This window comes from Pelodiscus sinensis, chromosome 10, assembly GCF_049634645.1.
Source record: "Pelodiscus sinensis isolate JC-2024 chromosome 10, ASM4963464v1, whole genome shotgun sequence".
Classification (NCBI taxonomy): domain Eukaryota; kingdom Metazoa; phylum Chordata; order Testudines; family Trionychidae; genus Pelodiscus; species Pelodiscus sinensis.
In genome coordinates, this window is record NC_134720.1 from 36,542,914 (window position 1) to 36,564,446 (window position 21,533).

The 21,533-nt window shown below is 41.8% G+C and overlaps 1 long non-coding RNA gene across 3 annotated transcripts in view; it reads right to left on the bottom strand.

The window, feature by feature from the left end:
* Positions 1–1,701: 1,701 nt before the first annotated feature.
* The window catches only part of LOC142830868 (uncharacterized), a 37,226-nt gene continuing 17,394 nt past the window's right edge, over positions 1,702–21,533 (bottom strand). The window contains exons 2-4 of one of the 3 annotated variants that reach the window (XR_012906401.1): positions 12,238–12,447; positions 5,785–5,831; positions 4,425–4,894 (exon numbers count right to left, since the gene is read on the bottom strand). This is a non-coding gene — a long non-coding RNA (uncharacterized LOC142830868). Of the gene's footprint in view, positions 2,672–4,424; positions 4,895–5,784; positions 5,832–12,237; positions 12,448–21,533 lie in introns of those variants that run through there. The other 2 variants (XR_012906400.1, XR_012906399.1) reach the window with 2 other exon arrangements.

Here is a 21,533-nt window from a genome sequence, read left to right on the forward strand (position 1 = left end):
GGGACACCATTCCTACCCATGCTGGCTAATAGCCATTGATGAACCTAACCTCCATCAATCTACTTAGCTCTTTTTTTAACCCTGTTAAGGTCCTAGCAAGAAGATCCACAGGTTGATGGTGCACAGAGTAAAGAAAAACATCCTTTTGTTTGTTTTAAACCTGCTGCCTATTAATTTCATTTGGTGACCCGTAGTTCTTATATTGTGGAAATAAGCAAATAACTTTTTTTCATTTTTTCCACACCAGTCATAATTTTATAGACCTGTCATATCCCCCCTTAGTCTCCTCTTTTCTAAGCTGAAAAGTCCAAGTACAGTCGAGTGAAAGAATCAGTGCAGAGTAGAGCAGAATGATTTCTTGTGTCTTGCTCAAAACACCCGATAATGCGTCCCAGAATCAAGTTTGCTTTTTTTGCCAGTGTCACACTTACCTTTAGCTTGTGGTTCACTATAACCCCTAGATCCCTTTCTGCAATACTCCTACCTTTAGCTTGTGGTTCACTATAACCCCTAGATCCCTTTCTGCAATACTCCTTCCTACACACTTGTTTCCCATTGTGTATGTCTGAAACTGATTGCTCCTTCCTAAGTGGACTGCTTTGCATTTGTCCTTATTAAACTTCATCCTATTTACCTCAGACCATTTCTCTAGTTTGTCCAGATCATTTTGAATTAGGACCCTATCCTCCAAAGCACTTGCAACCCCTCCCAGCTTGGTATCATCTGCAAACTTAATAAGCATACTCTCTACGTCATCATCAAAATCATTGAAGACGACACTGAACAGAACCAATCCCAAAACAGACCCCCGAGGAACCCCACTTGTTATGTCCTTCCAGCATGGCTGAACTGGAATAACTTTAATAGCTTTATCTGCAGAGCTGGCCTTACCATAAGGCGAATTGAGGCAACTGCCTCAGGTGCCAGACTGTGGGGTGGTGCCACTAGGACCTAGAGTGTAGAAATTTGTGTCTGCTGCTGGTGCATGTATTCTCTCTGCTCTAGATGCACAGAGATGGTGGACTGCTGTGCTGGTGGAAGGAGGGCAAAAGAGACATAACAGGCAGGAGAAATGGGGAATGGGGGCGTCATTTGAGCTCACCACTTCAGGTGCCAAAATATTGTGGGCTGGCCCTGTTTATCCAGCCAGTTATGCTCCTTATGAGCTTTCACTGTGTGCAGCTTTTACACAGTGTAAGAAGGATTTGTTTGTTTCCTTTTGCAGGTTGTTTTCCTGGTTGCTGAGCCATTAGAATTGAGTCCTCTCAAAGCTGAACTAGTTACCATCACTGGAGTGGAGATGGTAACCACACACTGCCCTATTAGGGAAAAGATAAGAGCTTCTGGTCCAGCAGCACAGGTTGGTGGGGCTCCCGAGAGAGCAGGAAGATCAGTGGCATGCTCTCAGGTGACTTCTGTGATTCACCCCATCGTATTCCAGTATACTGCTTAATATTTAGAGTGTCTGGATTGTTTAGTTCTGTCCACATGGTGATTTAAATCTTAAAGAAAGCAAAGAAAACTATAGAGAAGCTGGCTCAATGTAAATCATCTACAAGTTTTGTTTCTATAGCTAATTAACTAAATGTCAACGTAATGCTTATGTAGTCAGTAATGTAATACCTAGAAGATTGCTTTGGTCCTGGGCTTTGTGTATTATTCTTCACACTTCTCTAGTCCTTCACAGGGTTCACGTTTTGATCAGACAGTAATGTTTTAATAAAACACATCTGTATCTCATGGTCCTATTTATTCAATATATTATCAGTGAGGTTAAGCGGCTCTTTCAAAGTATTTTGCTCAATGCCAACTCATGTTCTAATCCCCAGACTCCACACTCAGGCTAAGCAACACTCTGGGCTCTGCGAATTCCAATAGACGGTGTCCACAAATGACCTTTACATGAGGGTAGCTCAGTAGATCCATTGCAGCTTAGAGAACTTTTCCTTCTACTAAACAGCTGAAATGTTTTTTTGCAAATACTTTATACTACCCTGCATTCTAAAGAGCCTTCCTGGAGCTGAGTTCTATGAAAGGAGCCCACATTCCTGTACAGCCTTCCCCTACCCAAATTCAGCAATCAGTTCTTTCACCAGAAGCAGGATTTGAGCCCTATCATCAAAATCAAATGATGGGGATTACCAAGTATGAAATCCTCATCTGAGCAAAGCCAAAACAGACTTGGTATGGCGAAGATTAGAATCAGTCCCCCACAGCCCATGAAGTTGCCACAAAGGTAGTGTAGTATTCATGGCCCATCAGACTCTCCTGCATTAATTTTTGACCAGTGGCTATGCCTAGTCATGCTTCAAGCAATTTCCTTCCTAGACTGTGACAGTGCAATAAATAGAGCAATGAAGGAGGGCAGAGCATCTACACAGATTGTCCACTTCTCACATAGAAGAATCACATCACGTTTCACTACATTTGGGGTCTTGCGTATCTAAACATGGGATAAAGATGGGTGGATTTGTCGGTTAAAGGTGCCTGTGTCAGTGGTATGTAGAATTTAAATCCAACATAAATCAACCCCTTCATAGCTTTGAAAAGGTTTCCCTTGGTCTTCTCTTTTCCTTTCATTTTCAGTTGCTGTGCTTCCTGGTGGCCAACAGCAGTGAAAGGAAAGGGTGCTGGAGGGGTGGGTGAGAAGCTGTACCACACAACCACACTCCTGTAAGAAAGTTTGAGATTATTTCCATTACTTTGCTTCTGGCCAAAAAATTTTACGGGAGCTTTTGTCTGAAATATCCAGCTCTGTGCTCAACCTTTTTGATCTAAGACAGACCAGATAATCCTCACAAAATTCTAAGCCTTTTGAAGTTCACCCATAGATAATTCTCCCTGGATGCAGGTTAATACTATGAGCTAATAGTATTTTACCTTTCAGAAAATATCTGCTCAAACTTACCTGTTTGTGTGAGGAGAGGGACTCGCAAAAGAGAAAGTCTCTTTATATATTTACTCAGTACTCCAATTTTTCTAGGACAAATTCAATACTCAGCAAATAATGGTGCTTGTTACACAATTGGATTGGCCCTCCATTCACATGCCTAGAACTTGCACATGCGTATGCAACACCAATGGTTTTAGTGGTTTAGTGACCCAGTGACAGAAGAGTCTCAGAATAGGTCTGTATCTACAGAGACAACTGGTTTGTGTGTCTTACCTTTCTTAATCTCTAAAGTAGCCATCTTTTTTAGAACCAGACAAAGAAACAGCAGAGCTGCCATTCTGTGATTTCCAGTCCATGCATCTGACAATGTGGTTTTTAGCCACAAAAGCTTATGCCCAAATAAATATTAGTATAAGAGACCTGCGACAGGGTGTACCAACCTGGCATTGGGCCTGAAGGGGTCAACCAGGGCCATCTAGCTGAAAGAGCCCCTTCCCTAAGCCCTTTTAAGCATGCTCCAGCTGGAGGACCAGAATAAAGGCCAGGGGAACAGCACAGTCAGTTGCTACTCCTGGAGCCCTGCAGGAGCAGCTGCTGGAGGACCGAACCATGGAGGTCAGTCAGCAGGGAACTTCCAAAGAAACCATCAGGCTGGATGCAGCAGGAGAAGAAGCTAATATCAGGGAGGCTTGTAGGAAGTAGCCCAGGACAGGGAGATAAAACACCTGAGAGCTCAGCATGTTGTGCGTCAAATGGTAGGACACACCCACCACTGACCCAGTGGACAAGGAGGGCCCCAGGTCCCTATATCCCCACCCAAATAACCCCCCCAAGCAGGTGCGACAATGACTGCTACTGACTTTGGCTGGTAGGCCTTATTGCTCTGTGAAAGGGGCGTGATTCCTACAGACTGACTGCTAGGCTTTATTGCCCTGCAAACAAGGTGGGATTGGTACTGACTTGGGCTGCTAGACTATCACTGCCCTGAGGGAAAGGAGTGGAAAAGACTGTGGCTGTGGTGCCCCACTACTCTCTGGGAAAGGCTGTTGACTGGCTGTCAGGCCAGAATTTTTTAAAGGAGAAGGTATGTAACGAGAGGACATTGGCCCCTCGAAACTGAGACACACAGGATGGGGCACCTGGTGAGAAGCCTGAAATGCTGAAGGCCCTGTCTTCAAGGGGGATAGGCATGCCTGCTCCAGTGACAGCGTCACAAGACTCCTCGTTTTTATAGAGAAAAAAAAGTTCTTGAACTACTGCTCATTCCAGCAATGATTTCTATACATAAAATGGAAAATAGTTAAAAAGGTCAGTAGTTAGAATCAGAACATGCTATTGAAGACCTCATTTCAGGTCGACATTTAAACATGCGCTTATTCTGCTCAACATCAATGGCACATTACTCATGTCTTCGTAGCTAGGTTTATGCCTAAATCAACTGCTGGTTCAGGGTCACTGTGCATAGGAATCAGGCTCAGTAGATGGGCCAGATGATTTATTTACACCCAGAAGGCTGCCACTCTACCACATCCTGGACATTCAGTATTGAGGGGACAGCTGGTCTGTTTATCTCCAAACAATTGTTTTGGGAGCCAACATAATTGGCCCTTTCTCCACAGCACTTCATTATCTTTTAAAACAAGTCATCCTTCCAGCCCTACCATTAAGCATTTTCAGCCCTGACAACTGCATTGTCACATTCAAGGATCCTATTTAGCTCATATTTTGAATGTCGTATTTCAAGATTGGAAAAAAATGTTCATCTGATCCCTTTATTTACATTAGATGGATTAAGATGACTGGAAGGCAGGGATGACTGAAATAAGAGGATTAGGGTGACTGGAAGGCAAAGGGAGTAAACTAAATATATTCACAACTTTCTTCCTGTCAATTATCCATGTGTAATCCTTCTCTCCTAGAAACCCTCACTGGATGATGATGATGATGATGATGATGTGATGTGTGTGTTTATAGAATCCCCAAGTAATGGAATGCCAGGTACTAAAGAGAGAACAGAAAGAAATACAAGATCATTAAAATGGAAAGACACCAAACAGAAGAACCAGGGGGGGGGGGGGGGGGGGGAGAAAAAGCTTAAGTTTGTAATCTTCTGTTTAGCTAGTTAGGAATTAAAGCTCATGGGGAATTTTTTGCCAGATGTGTCTCATTGGAAAATGCCTATTGGTCTAAATTTAAGTTGTTCATGTAATTCTGTGGGATGGCAAACCCACTGCCCTGTTCCCAGAACTCTACTAGGAGCAACAAGCCAACACACTTGTCATTAATGTAACCTTTCTGATAACTGCTCCCTGCATTTCTACTCTTTCCTGTTGCTTTTGGAGTTAGGGAATTCCCCTGAAAACCTTTGATGCATCTTGCAATATAATACTTAGTATCTTTCACCACTCTGGAAACTGATAATACATAATTCTGCCATCTCAAAAACATAAGAATTTATGTTAGGCATGTTATTAAAGCTCAGTATTTAGCATAAAGAGTAAGTCTGATTATGTTTTAAAATTTATATGGAAATCTTTACATTATTAATTACATTTTTTTAAATCAGATACTGTAACTGGTAAATTAAACAAATATAGAATTATTTGTTCAAGTCGCCAGTCTGAAATAGGAAATAGGACAGAGAATGTGTGGTAACATAAGCCATCATTTTCTATGTTAAAAATAGTATTGCAATGCCATCTACTTGTTAGTTTTGAATATTGCTAGCTGAGGAAACAAGAACTATCTAATATGCCTCAGCGAGGCTGCAGCCTTTAAGAGTGTGTGTGTGCGCGCTCTCTATCAGCTATGTCAAGACTTTAAATGAGAAATGAAGGATCAAATTAACATGCATCTGGCATATTCAAAGCATCATTTCTAAAATAACCTACCTCAGTTATCCCTCTTCTTGAGGTATTGCTTCCCAAAGGCAGGATTTCTGAAAATCATATCAGAGTGTCAGTTTATTGGCACCTTCTAACACTAGTGTCATTCTACATAATTGAAAACCTTTGCCAAGAGTCTGATCCTACCCCCACTGAAGTCATTGAATGTATCGCCACTTTTATGGGGGGGGAGGGGGAAGAGAGGAAGTTCAGGCTCCAAATTCAGAAGCAGATAATGTACAAAATTACCCTATAGATTATAGGATGCAAACTTGTGTAGGTTTTTTGGTTTTTGCATCTAAGTTTTCAAGGAGGACTAATAAACAGCTGTGTAGAGCGTCAAACAAGTGCAGATGAACCCGAGACTTTGTGATAAGAATCCTTCTTATCCCCCTTATGTGATTTTTTCCCCCATTACAAAACCCCATATCATAAAATACCTGCAGAAGGAATCTGTTTATCAGGAAACAAAAGGCAGAAGGGGAAAACAAAGGCTGATTTAGAATATTTCCTGCTCCGTTTTTCAGAGACCTAAGCCGATTCATTTGTTTATTTTCTAATTTTCCCCTGCATTTTGTTGTGGCTTCCATGTGGGTCTCTATCACTGGCTTGTAACACTTCTGTTTTGTTAAATAAGTCTGTTTCCTGGAGCTGCAAAAGACTGATGTAGCCAGTGAGTTTGAAATGTAGAGCAATTCTTGTTTCCTAGCAAAATAACGCATAGTGTGACGAAAAGCATTAGAAAGGAGACCTACGATTATCACCTGTACCAGTCAGATACCATATCACCAATTTTTTAACATTTCTCTGTCCAAAGCATTAACTCTCTTTTCAAAGATTTTAAAATTAAGTTGGATGTGTTTTCTAAAGACATTACTTTCAACAAGTTTTGTTGGTTTCTTAGGAATCTTTAAAAAAAAGCAAGTCCAAGGAGGATTCACTATTCTGTAGATTACTCTTTTTTTTTATTAAAGAAGCAGAAATTTACTATCAATAATACCAAGAAAGATTATTTGTTTTCAGTCCATCCCATAGCAATAGCCAACTACATGCTCAAGGAAATGCATAGCCTGTTCTATCACTCTCTGGGTGGGACTATGACTTTGTTTCACTGTGTGAACTACCTCCCTATGCCTCAGTTTATCAGTATTAATGTCAAACATTTAAAAAGAACCCAAGAGTTAAGCCTTCATCCAGGAAAAAAGTCTGGAGATTGGCTTAATAGGATATTTTGGGTTCTTTTTATTTGCCTTCTAATTTTTGAGAGTGTAGTGTACAAAGAGGGCACATTTTCCTAATTTACTTTGCAATCAAGAGGACTAACATCTTCCTTTATTAAATAAAAATGGAAGCAGATATTCTTAGTCACAGGTCCCCAAAAGCTAGGGCTTTAAGGAAACAGATTATCACAAGACTTGTCATAAGATCATGAAAGTTGGTACCACTAATTTATTCTTCTGAAATGTCCATACAAAATACTAAAGGATTAACCAATCACCAGTTGAAAAGGCACCATATGAGCTGCAGAGCTAGCCAGTGGGACTCAGGTAAGTCTACACATCCCGGGGAAGGCATATAAACCTTGCCCCTCCAGCAATAGCCTCTCACGCTCAAAACGGTGAGCGGATAACCTCCTTTGCTAGCTCCTTAATCCTCAGACAAGGGGAAGGTGTGAGAGGGTGTCCCAGCAAAGAGTTGGCCCAATAGCACCCCTCATGTAGGTAGAAACTAGGAAAGGTGACCTGTGCTGTATATGTTCTTGCTGGTTATTTTCCAGTTGAGTAAAGTTAACAACATTGTAACCTAGTTCATCCATATCCCTTGCAGCTTCTCTTTTCCTGCATGCCTGGATAAGAACCCATCTTAATCCTCAGACCTTCAAACTACAAGGCAAGTTATCCCATTGTCAGAAGTGTGACTGGAGTATCATCTAATTCATGTCCTGAGAGGGAGAAACCCTACAAGCACTTACTAGGCTCCATTTTCAGTAAACGTCATCGATTGTACATACAAAACTGCGCCTAGAATAGATCATTCTCTATGCTTTGTGTATGCAGAATGGATGCAGCTTCAAATTCTGCAGGTCCAGCTCAGGATAAACAAGTAGCAAAACTGAAAGAACATGCATGCATCTGAGAAAGTGGGTTTTTACCCCCGGAAGCTTATGCTCAAATAAATCTGTTATGCTATATCTAAACAGTGGTGCTATTTCAGGATACCAGAAGTATTCCAAAAGAGCGATTCTGCATCTTTAAATGCACCTGTTATTTCAAAATAATGGGCATACTATTCCAGCATCCCGTAATGCTCATTCCATGAGGGTTAATTGACATTTCAGAATAGAGCTTTATTTCGAAGTTGGCGCTGCAAAGACAGCACTGGATTTCGAAATAAGCAATTTTGAAATTAGATACACAATTTGAGCTATGCAAATTGTGTATCTTATTTTGACCTATGGGAGCAATGTAGATGCACCCTTAGACTTTAAGATGCCACAGAACCCTTCAGTGATTTTGCAGGTATGGACTAACACAGTTGCCCGTAAAACAGATATTTGTAAGAGGAATTTAATTTAAAAAATAAATCTGATTAAAATGCTTGATTGGAGCAAGGTGTTATTAAACTATAAACAAGTAGCAGGATGTTATCAGATTTTGGAGATGGGAGCTGTTGTGTAAAAATGCACAGCATACTGTGGGCACTACATAGATGGAAGAACACATTGTCCATGTCCCAGAGAGCTTACAGTCTGAACAGCTAACTTAAGAATGACTGTTGGGGAAATACTAACATTAAAGTATCATCTGGACACCCTCACTTCTGAATCAGTAGAATACCAGGCAATCTTGCATGAAAACTTTAACTTAGCTAACTTCTTTGATTCAAGATTTCTTACTGCTCTGTAATGGAATGGGCATGAAGGATGTGAAGTCAGACATTCTGATGTTCCATGTTCTGTGATCAATTGCATTCATGGTCATTCATGTGAGAAATGAAGACAGTTTTCTTTCAGTAGAAACTCATTCCCTGACATATTCTGATTACTATCTACTCAACTACTACACTATATCCAAAACCAGAACTGGGGTCTTTACATAGTTTCAGTTGCTATTTTGCATTTGGTATATCTATTTATTTTGTCTGGAGCTCTGAAAGAAACAACCTGCTGTGGTATAACATAGGATAATAGGAATATATAAAACAAAGCCATGCCAGTCTGGGGTAGATTTGAAATAGGAAAATTCCAAGAAAGTTTTTCAGAACAACTTATCCTTCTCTGTAACTGTTAGAAGGATTTTGTTGGTGTGTCACACTATCATTCCAATTAGGAAGGTTTAGAAAGAGATATTTATATCCGCTCCCCAAGTTGAGAACAGTCAAGTTACCACCATTCGCACTTATGACCAAAGCTCCCATGGAGCGGCCATAAAGGCGGTCCCCGAGTTACGAACGCGACCCGCGCTTATGAACAACGTGGTCGCATGTAACTCAATGGGGTCTGAGTTATGAACAGATCAAGTTACGGCCAAGTGTTTGGTCCTTATCTCATTCATAACTCAGGGAGAGGCTGCATAGGGGTTATCTTTCCAGGATGCTTTGTTTATTACTTTGTAGCAAAAACAGGGGCCTTCTCTCTTCCCTTTTCCATGTCCTTTTCTCGGATTTTTCTTGATGTATTCACCAACTAACAAGGGCTAGATCTCCCACTGTGACCAATGTTACCTCTTATCTTTTCCATTCATGTGCAGAATAAATTAGTGTCCATCAAGGCATGTGTGAGTGTACACTACCAGTAGAAACAAAATCGAGTTTTGGGCACTCTGCTAATCAGCAGAGCAGCATTTGAATCTCTCCTCGGTGGCCGCACAAGGGCATAGCTTACAGGGAAGACTGGGATATGTTAGTATAATTCATTGAGTCTCGGAGGTCAATGTGCTTAGGTCAGTGTGGGCCTGCTGCTCATCTGTTGTAAAATATTTGTTTTATCTTAATTAACATGCAGAGTGGTCTTACAAAGAAAGACACTTTGGCCATTTACAGGGGTTGCCACCAGGACTACAGCACCAGATGCATAAACCTCCAACCCCTCTAACTGCTAACAGGCTGCTACAACCACTATAGAATACACTTAACAAGAGGTGGACAAAAGTACCTCCACAAGTAGGTTGATCCAGCCCATGGAGGCCGTGCTGCTCCCCGCGCCCAGGCCAATCAGGGCCTAGGACCCAAGGAGCATGCAGCGCTTAGAGTCAACCTTAGTGGCTGACTAAGGGTGTGTCTAAACTACATGGCTCCGTTGATGGAGCCATGTAGTTTAGGCTGATCAGCAGAGGGAAATGAAGCTATGATTTAAATAATCGCGGCTTCATTTAAATTTAAATGGCTGCCGCGCTGAGCCAACAAACAGCTGATCAGCTGTTTGACGGCTCAGCGCGCTAGTCTGGATGCTCCCACGCCGACCTGAAAGTCCTTTATCGACCTCCCTGTTATGCCTCGTAGGATGAGGTTTACCGGGGAGGTCAATAAAGGGCTTGCATGTCAACAGGAGAGCGTCCAGACTGGCCCGATCTGCCGACAAACAGCTGATCGACAGAGTGGGGCAGCCATTTAAATTTAAATGAAGCCACGATTATTTAAATCGTGGCTTCATTTCTCTTTGCCGAACAAACAAATCTACATGGCTCTGTCGACGGAGTCATGTAGTCTAGACGTACCCTAAGTGCTGCATGCCCGAGGGCATAAAGCTTGAAACTTTGTGTGCTGCCCCCACCCCTAAGCCAAGCAGGACTTGGAGATGGGGAGGGAATACATGAAGTCTCCTCCACCCTGCTCCCATCCTGCTGCGTGCTCCTGTCGTGTACTCCAGCTGGTGGTTCTCTGGGGATGGGCAGGGGCAAAGACTTCATGCACTCCCCTACCTCCAGACCAATCAGAGTCTGTGGACAGGCAAGCATGGAAATATCCTGGCCCTGCCCCTTCCACCTGAGGCCCTCCCCTTCCAGGGTAGCCTAGGACCACTTCAAAAATTTCTGAAGTGGTCCCCAGTCAAAAATTATTGCTCATACCTTCACTAAAAGGAGGCATATTTCTTGGTCTATCTTAGGAAGAGCAGTCCCCTATCTGCATATGTCAAATGTTAGTGAATATGTATGAATTAAAATATATAGTTGAGCCCTATATTGATCACTGAGTGGCTCCTTTATTGTAGCTCTGGCTTTTACTAGAATATGAAATGGAGGTTAGGAAAAAATAGCTTTTTACTGAGCATCAGCAGGCCTTACTCATAGCATGTGTGTTTTGGCATTAAATACTAGAGAGATGACAACTGGCATAACACCATGGTGTAGGACAGTGGTCACCACTGATCTTGGAGCCTCTCACAGGTGATCTTGACTGGTTTGGCTAAGAAGCTATCAAGTGCGGCACTTCAGCTGCCCCTCCCACCATTGCTGTGCATCTCCTTCCCTTTGCCTTGGAGATGCCCGCCTCCCCTATCCCCTCCAGAGGGAGAGCAGGGAAGAGAGAGAGGAGGGGAACTGATGTCAGGGTGCCCCTTTTCCACTATGTATTCTATCTCCACAGAATGGGGAGTGGGGGAACAACAAGACTTGGGATGGAGTGTGCTGCTGCTTTTGAGAGTGATGCAGGGCCAGGGTGAGCCTGCCTTAGCTCCATTGCACCACCACCCAGGAGCCACCTGAGGTAAGCTGGAGCCAGCTACAAACCCCTGCCCTAGTCATGAACCTCCTCCTGGACCCCAAACCCTTGCCCCAGGTTCAGCTCAGAACCCTTATCACACTCCAAATCCCTTAGCCCAAGACCAGAGCCTGTACCCCAACCCTCTGCCCCTGCCTGGTGAAAGGGAGGGAGAATGGACAGAGTGAGCAGGGAAGGGCCTTGGAGAAAGGGCATGAAGGAGGCAGGGCATGGGTATTTGGGTTTGAGGTAGATCTTGGATTGCACTTAAATTCAAAAAGTAATCTTGTGCTTAAAAAGATTGGATCATGAGTTTTGGAAGAAGGTGATAAGTCACCAATCCCATATAAGAAGGTAACAAGGAAAATGACAACTAAAGAGGCCATAAAAACAGTTGCTATGAACTTGTTTCTGTAATGGTGTTTTCATGGGTTAGTATAAATCAGTATATAGGACTGCCTGAAGTTCTTGCCTATCCCTCCAGAGATCCATTTAAAGTATCAGTGCTATTTCGCTACTGGAAGCGCTTCAAGAAAAATAAGATCCTTATATAAAAGGAAATATTACAAACATTGCTGAATGTTGTTGGCATTGCCTTACAGTACTCCAAGTGCCAAATTTCCAGACGGCCTTTTGAAATTGCATTACTAGGTTTTGTGGTGCATTGTGATTATAGTTCATGTCATTTGATACAATGAAACTGTTTGAAAACTTGACTGTCTCTAATCCTTATGCTTAAAACTCAACATACATACTTCATACCTGGTTGTAGAGTGACAGATTCAGGTAAGATAAATTCCACCCACTTTCTGCCAAACTATGATCCATTTTTAGAGTCCCATATGGAAAGAAGGGTTTGGGTTTTTTTTTCTTTTTTGAGATTATGAAATGCCTGCATTCCACTTGATATCAGAATGAGAATTGCCAAAGTACCTCAGCGTGCATGGTAGGAAGCTCTTACGATATTTCCAGCTGAAACACAAAAGGAAGTGCTGGTTACCTTGTGAAAAAAAAAAACCACCATGTTTAATGAGATAAACAAACTCTGCACCTGGAGAGTTAGAACAAGTATCCAAAAATGCACAGGGACACAGAGTAAGGTTCTGTGCATTTTCTTCCTGAATTTATATAGGATCAGCCACAATCTAGAACCCTTTGCAGTTGAAATTGTGCAGTTTCCTTGAGACTGAAGCAGTAGACTATAGAGTGTTCTTCTTCCACTGCAAGGAGGCCTCCTCTACACAAGTCCCTTAGGGTACGTCTACACTGCATCCCTAGTTCGGACTAGAGATGCAAATGGAGATGGCCGAAGTAGTTAATGAAGCGGGGATTTATATATCCCGTGCTTCATTAACATGATCTCGCCGGCGCGCTAGTTCGAATCACAGCTGATTCGAACCAGGAAGTGCGTGCCAGGACACGTTAGTTTGGACTAAAACCCTTAGTCCGAACTAATGTTACTCCTCATTTTTTAGTCCGAACTAACACGTCCTGGCGCGCACTTCGTGGTTCAAATCAGCTGTGATTTGAACTAGCACGCCGGCGAGATCATGTTAACGAAGCACAGGATATGTAAATCCCCGCTTCATTAACTACTTTGGCCCTCTCCATTTGCATCCCTAGTCCGAACTAGGGATGCAGTGTAGACGTACCCTTACTTGGCAGTGTGCAGGATTTAGGAAGTGATATGCAGAGGTGAACCAAAGAGCCACAGTTCCTCCTCTGAGTATATACATTTCAGTCATTACTTAAGATTACTCTCTCCAGAGTAGTTCTGCTCCCTGGAGAGAGGGGGAGACAGATGAACAAAGCTCCCCTAGTCTCCCTCCCCTTGTCCCCTTGCCTTATGGGAGTATGAAACTGCACCCTTCTATAAGTTTGGAGGCAGAATTAGGTACACCAAGCTGTGGGGACTAGATACAAGTTACATTCCTTCTATGAGCAAGCTATTGTAGGCCATTGATCAAGTTTGGGTGCTAAATGCATCACTGTCTATAGCATGGAATGATACTAATTTTATTTATGTAGAATTGTGGCTGTATCCAGAGAACATAAGAATAGTCATACTGGGTCAGACCAAAGTTCCATCTAGACCAGTATCCGGTCTTCCAACAGTGGCAATGTCAGGCACAGAGGGAATGAACAAGATGTTTAATCATCAGGTGATCACTCCCCTATCACCCATTCCCAGCTTCTGATCAACAGAGGTCAGGGACACTATCCCTACCCATCCTGGCCAATAGCCATCAATGGACCTGTCCCCCATAAGTTTATCTAGGCATTTTTTTGAACCCTGTTAAAGTCCTGGCCTTCACAACCACCTCTGGGCAAGGGGTTCCACAGGCTGGTAGTGTGGTGTGTGAAGAATTACTCTTTTATTTGTTTTAAACCAGAGCCATAGCGAAAGGGACTGGGGAAGGCAGTTTCCCTCAAGTGCCATGCTGGGGGGTGCCAGGCTGGGGTGGGAGCAGAGCATACAGCCCCACACGTCACAGTGAGCCTGGTGCTGGCAGGTCACGTGCTCCCTGTGCAATCAAGCCTCCAAGGCTCTGGGGGAGGGGTGGGCATTGGTTTGGGGGGGCTGGAGCTGCCTGGCTCTCGGGGAGGGGTGGGACATTGGATTAGAGTGGAAGTAGGGGTTGGAGCTGCCTGGCTCTGGGGGAGGATGTGGGTGTATTGTGGGTGCTTTTTTTAAAATGAGGTACTTTATAAAAAAAGGTTGAGAAACACTGCTCTAAACCATTCCTTTTGGCCTCCCTGTTTCCTTTCTCCTCCTGAGAGTTGGACAGGTAGCAGTTTTGGTAAAAAATATATTATATATATATCAGACATGTGCACACAGTGCCCACCCTACCTCATAGAATACTAGGAGTGGAAGGGACCTCGAGAGGTCATCAAGTCCAGTCTCCTGCCCTCATGGCAGGACCAAATACTGTCTAGACCATCCCTGGTAGACATTTATCTAACCTACTCTTAATAGCTCCAAAGATGGAGATTCCACAACCTCCCTGGGCAATTAATTCCGGTGTTTGACTACCCTGACAGTTAGGAACTTTTTCCTCATGTCCAACCTAAACCTCCTTTGCTGCAGTTTAAGCCCATTACTTCTTGTTCTATCCCCAGAGGCCAAGATGAACAAGTTCTCCCTCTTCCTTATGATACCCTTTTAAATATCTGAAAACGGCTATCATGTCCCCCCTCAATCTTCTCTTTTCTAAACTAAACAAACCCAATTCCTTCAGCCTTCCCTCATAGGTCATGTTCTCTAGACCTTTAATCATTCTTGCTGCTCTTCTCTGGACCCTCTCCAATTCCTCCACATCTTTCTTGAAATGCGGTGCCCAGAACTGAACACAATACTCCAATAGAGGCCTAACCAGCTGCTGCTGGATAATCAAGGCTTCAATTCTAAAGTAGTTGGCATTACTGAGGTGATCAATCCCCCCATGTTTTGTTGCAGATTTTCCAAAGAAAATGCTGGTGTTTTCTATAGGTCACCCACCTCTCCCAGTCCTAGCAGAGACTTGGGATTAACATGGCTCTCACAACTAAAAGTCTTATACGTGTTTGGATGCTGTGATTGTGAACACCCAGCGAGGCACTCTGCCAAAGGCAAGGTTGGCCTTGTGTGAAATTTGGAAGAGCCGCTCAGAGAAACCTCTCCAGGTAAGTTAATCTCTTGTATTCATAACTATGGTGTAGTTTATCACTGTGCGATAGTATGAAAAACTACTAAGTAAGTAACTAGGCAGTTAGGAAGCATTACAGATTGCTTACAATAAATTTGATAAAAGATAAAAAGATTTTGAATGTATTTATTAAAGCAACAAATTACTTGTTTGCTATAATAATGGTTTCAAATACTTGATTGAAATATAGTGATGAAATTCATATTTAGGTTGTATAACATTGATTTCTCTTGTGTTTTATAAAACTTACAGATTTTAAGCATTTGACATTTTTTATGTAAAAGACATGAACCTAATGAGAACGGGATACAAAAATTAAAGAGAAAAAATGATTTAACAGAATGTAAACCACAAAAACTATAATTTATGTTGTAGTAGTTATGATCTACTAACTGATCCCAGTATCAATAAATATTAGCAGTATTTGTTCTTTTTTTTATTATTTACGTTCTTATTTTTTGAATTGTGGGTATTGCCCACGAAAGCTCATGATACCATCTACACGTTTTGTTAGGCTAGTAGCACCTTAAAGACTATGTTTTTTTTTTTTAAAGTTTTTCCTGTTACAGACTAACTTGGCTACCCCTATGAAGCTTTAGAAATAAACAACAAACATAGTAACAAATGATTGGGGGGAGGGGCGCAAATTTTGCCTTTGCCTCTGGGCACATAACACTCTCGCTACGCCTCTGTATTAAACCAGCTATTTATTAACTTCATTTGGTGACCCCTACTACTTGTGTTAGGGGAACAAGTAAGTAACTTTTCCTTATTTACTTTCTCTACACCAGTCATGATTTTATAGGCCCCTCTTTAAGATGAAAAGTCCCAGTTTTACATTCCCTTGATTTATAGATCCAAATTATAAACTGGATTTTGCCCTGACTTCTGCTATCAGCACTAGTGTGCCCTTTTAGACCTGCTTTGCTTGGTTAATAATACTCTCAGACTACAGAATTTGACTCCACCCATTCCCATAAAAATCTTTGGGAATAGCTATGTCTTCCAAAAGGAAGATTTCCATCCCATCACTTCTTTGGGCTTGCTTCTGAAGTTCACAAAGACATATTTGTACCTAATGCCAGTTCACATGAAGCCCAAGATACCATTCTAATCCTCCCTGCACTGGCCCAGTCATTTCATCTTAAAAATTTAAACTTTGCAGACAATATTTGTTTTTTCTAACAAACAAGGGTACATTCTAGTCAGGAAGTTACACATTTTGTTGCTGTAGTTCCTGCCAGAAGCATAAAAAGCAATGAGACTCGCAACTGCCAAATGTGACAACCATAAAAACAATAAAAGTTAGAGACAAAAAGACAATCCAGTGGTGAAAGCCCTAAAAGACTTAGTTTCAAGTATTCTAACAGACTTGCTGAAGTTCACACACAGTAAGTCATGTAGCCTCTATGAGGGTATGTCTACACTACCCTCCTAGTTCGAACTAGGAGGGTAATGTAGGCATACCACACTTGCAAATGAAGCCGTGGAATGAGGAGTAACGGTATTTCAGACTAGGAAGCCTAGTCCGAACTACCTAGTCCATGCCGCGTGTAGCCACGCGGCAGGGGTTCAAACGAGCCGGGATTTAAAAATGGCGGCGCCCGGCTTATGCAAATGAAGCCCGGGAAATTCAAATCCCGGGCTTCATTTGCAAGTGCGGTATTCCTACATTACCCTCCTAGTTCGAACTAGGAGGGTAGTGCAGACATACCCTGACTTATTTCCCCTACCATAGTATTTCCTCATCTTAAAGGAAGATCAGGAGGATAAGTCCATAAAAAACACAGAGTACTCATATGATGATAAAGGAGAACATCAGTATGTAGGATAGAAATCCTACCACCACTAAAACACTATAACATGCTCTAGTTCTATATATCTGTCAAAACTATTAAGTTACTTATGTTCAATGTAGCCTTGATTCTTTCAATTTAAAAACAGAGAAGACCCTTAAATTGTAAAATAAACTAATGGGATATGGAGAGGCTTATCTCTAAGACTGCAAGTTTAATCCAGAATAGGTTGGTGGGGCCAGAAAGTTATTTCTCTGAAATGTCTGTGACTAGCCTTCGCATAATGCAACTGCTTATCCACTCTGGTTTCTGCTGAACAGCTATCCCTAGCACAAGGAAATAATGACATCGTATGAAGTGTCTTTGATGGCCCTCTCAGTAGACTCCAAGAATTGGGTAGGCAATGATTTCTCAGGCCGAATGTTTCCATTTCTTCCAGCGCATCTTGTGAGACACTGAGTATGTATGGGGGCAGGGAGAGGGAAATTTTAGTATGCTAATCCCTGTTCTGCACAGTACCTTCTTGGCAAACGAAGGAATTCAGTCCCCTCCACAGCTGTCATCTGGAAATTTGTCCTGTGCAGGTACATTACTTTTCTTTGAAGAAGATCTTTATGGCTATTGTGTTTATCTTTATAATCCAGGATTACAAAACCCAAGCATTGGCTATGCTCTCATTTATGCAGTACATGTCACTCACCCAACACGTTCCACAGAAAGAAAACTCCAAGCTCTAAGAATTTCTGATTTCATCCCTACTCTGTAAATTAAACCATTGCCTAATTCATGAACATGTACAAAATCCTTTGAATGTATTAAGTTTCCTTCCAGAGAGTACTGTCAAACTAACTAATACTGCTTAATGTAATTAAACCTACTAGCTCCAGAAAATGATAAGTCTTGTACAACAAAAGCACGAATCAAAAGATAAAAATGATTAGGAAGTTTCTAACAAATTATATCTTCTGCAGCACATGACTAAAGTCTCTTCTTAGAAGTAAGGATGTGAGGGTTGTTACCCCAAAAATATTCTCTCTGGAGATCACCCAGGGTTACACTAGTATGGGTTTATTTCCACTGGGTAAAACTAAAGAGGGGGAGAACAGCCACCAAAGATTTAAACTAAAGAAAATAGAGCTCTCTCTCACTCAGAGACATGCACGCAAGCACACATCCGTCCATTCATTCATACCCATTCATTCCTGCCCTCAGGCACTCACACAGGCATATGGGTTGCAGAAGGAACCAAGGCATGTAGATCCTGGAGGGTCTGTCTGCTCATCATGGCTGGGGAAGCTGGTCAGGAGGAGAGACATTAGGGAGGAGCTTCTCAGGAGCAAGGGGAAGAAAAAAAAAGTCTCACATGTGCTCCCTTTCCTTATATAGTGTCTAACTGCCTCCTGTGACTCATTCACCTCATCATCAGGGAGCATGCCCAGACTTCCCTTTATCTAGCAGGGAGCATGCCCAGATTGTGATGACTCATTGTCATGTGCTCCATTGTCTTCTTCAAACACAAAACACACATTCACACTCTCTCCATTCAGAAGAGAATGCAGTTTAGAGAAAGTTACAAGCAAGGTGGCTGAGAGTTACACAGATTACAAAGTTTGACAAAGATCACAATGAGTTGCAGTTTAAAACCTTAGACCTTACAGTTTGGCGTAGCTTTGGAAAATCCATGTATAGAAATCAAGTAAACTCAGGCGGAGGCTTTTTTATGCAACAGGGATTTTTTTATCCTTGTCCGGTGATAAAAAGATTTAGTGAATAGCAGGGACAGGCAAAGACAAGTCAAAAGGTTCCAGTGAAACTGGATCCGTCAGGGGCCCGTAAGGCCAAGCCTCATTCTCCCACTCCTCGAAAATAAATTCACATAGCTCCTCTTCCATAATTGCCTATAAAGTCTCTCACTTTCCCTTATCTGCATTCTTGAGTTGTAACTTGTTAATTTCACTTGATATACCTCCGAGTTTCACAGAAATTATCTTTCACCTGCATTTTCCCCTCAGAATTGCAGAGATAGCTAGAACTTTCACTTGTTAGTACAGCCATTCCAAAACCAATTCATGCATGGAGAGTTTGATCAGTGAATTATTAGTCAACTGACTTCCACCACAAATAGCTAAAAAGCATTAGAGAAGTGCTCAGACACAAGCTTCAGCAGACCTATGAAATGCCAGAAGAATGAATTTCTTGAAACATGCAAAGTTCATCCATGTTCCTGGTGAACAATCTACTACTCACAATTCCAAGTTTTCCTTATCTCATGAGGACATTGATTCAGGTTCATCAGGCTTGGGTACTGGATTCTGGGACAGAAAGTCATCCACTGATTCTTAATGCAACTATTATTGATATGGTTACTGGAAGCTATTTGATATTGAATGCATGGGCAGGATTTTGACTTGGACAAGGCAAAACTAGCTATCTAGCCATAATTGATGGATTCCGCTCACCGCTTTTTAAATAGAAAGCACTCCAATTGTTAATTCAGAACAATACCTTTAATCTTAAATGCAAAGGAAAGCAAGTATTAAAAGAGTTTTGTCAAAATATTTAGCGGAGTGTTAAACCAGAAATCTTGATCAGCTAGACTTGAACAGTTAAACTTCCCTGCTCTGTTTCACTCTTCTAGCCAGATTCTAGTCTTTCTTTAACCTGTAAAGCTAGGTTTAAAAACTTTTTCCAATTTAACAAGAAAATATGCCAACATGAACTCTTGGCAAAGGAGAGGAAGAGGGGGAAACGTGGAGTCCGTTGCTTGCTGAATGGAACTTGAACAGTTGGAACAGGACTGTGTAATTGGCAAAAGATAAGCAAACATGCTATACGTGACACACTTTTGTATTGCCTTTTGGATATTTGTGTCAATAGGTGAAGTTCAGGTTTGAATGAGAGACTGGACAAACCCAGTAATGGTAAGTGAGTATGTTTGAGCTTCTTACAAAGGTAGGAAAGGGTGGTGTGAGATCAAATGCAAGATACAAAGACTTGCACTAAAGAGGTGATGTACTTATCAATCTGTATTCAGAATTCTCTATCATGCTTGGATTTATTCTAGAACCCTTCTGAAGAGAGTAAGTGTCTCAGGTGTTAAGGTATGTTGATTTTTTTAAGAGACTGAACAAATATTCTTGAAAATGTGGTACATTTAATTGGTATCCACATCAGAACAGGGCAAGACACTACAAAAGTTACTTTAGAGAAGCTAAAAATGATAGTTTAGGTAACACTGACTGCAGGGCACAAATTTATGACAAATAGGATTAGTATACATGTTTCACTGCAAACAATTCCGCTGTGTAGGAAAGATAGAAAATATGGCAAAAGACCAGCTGGGCTTAACAAGGAGATCTTGCACGATCTCAAAATAAAAAAGGAGTCTCATAAAAAATGGAAACTAGGACAACTAACAAAGGATGAATATAGGCAAGCAACACGGGAATGCAGGGGCAAGATTAGAAAGGCAAAGGCACAAAATGAGATCAAACTAGCTACAGGCATAAAGGGAAACAAGAAGACTTTTTATAAATACATTAAAAGCAAGAGGAAGACCAAGGACAGGGTAGGCCCACTGCTTAGTGAGGAGGGAGAAGCAGTAACAGGAAACTTGGAAATGGTGGAGATGCTCAATGACTTCTCTGTTTCGGTCTTCACCGAGAAGTCTGGAGGTGTGCCTAACGTAGTGAATACAAGCAGAGAGAGGGTAAGTTTAGAAGATAGGATACACAAAGAACAAGTTAAAAGTCACTTAGGAAAGTTAGATGTCAGCAAGTCACCAGGTCCTGATGAAATGCATCCCAGGATACTCAAGGAGCTGATAGAGGAGGTATCTGAGCCTTTAGCTATGATCTTTGAAAAATCATGGCAGACAGGGGAGATTCCAGAAGACTGGAAAAGGGCAAATATTGTGCCCATCTATAAAAAGGGGAATAAGAACAACCCAGGAAACTATAGACCGGTCAGTTTAATGTCTGTCCCAGGGAAGATAATGGAGCAGGTAATTAAGGAAATCATATGCAAACACTTGGAAGGTAATAAAGTGATAGGGAATAGCCAGCATGGGTTTGTGAAGAACAAGTCATGCCAAACTAATCTGATAGCTTTCTTTGACAAGATAACGAGCCTTGTGGATAAGGGAGAAGCGGTGGATGTCATATACCTAGACTTTAGTAAGGCATTTGATACGGTCTCGCATGATATTCTTATTGATAAACTAGGCAAATATAACCTAGATAGAGCCACGATAAGGTGGGTGCATAATTGGCTGGATAACCGTAGTCAGAGAGTTGTTGTTAACGGTTCTAAATCCTGCTGGAAAGGGATAACAAGTGGAGTTCCTCAAGGGTCTGTTCTGGGACCCGTACTGTTCAATATCTTCATCAATGATGTAGATATTGGGATAGAGAGTACGCTTATTAAGTTTGCAGATGATACCAAACTGGGTGGGATTGTGACTTCTTTGGAGGATAGGGACATAATTCAAAATGACCTTAGCAAGTTAGAGAAATGGTCAGAGGTAAACAGGATGAGGTTTAATAAAGAGAAATGCAAAGTGCTCCACTTAGGA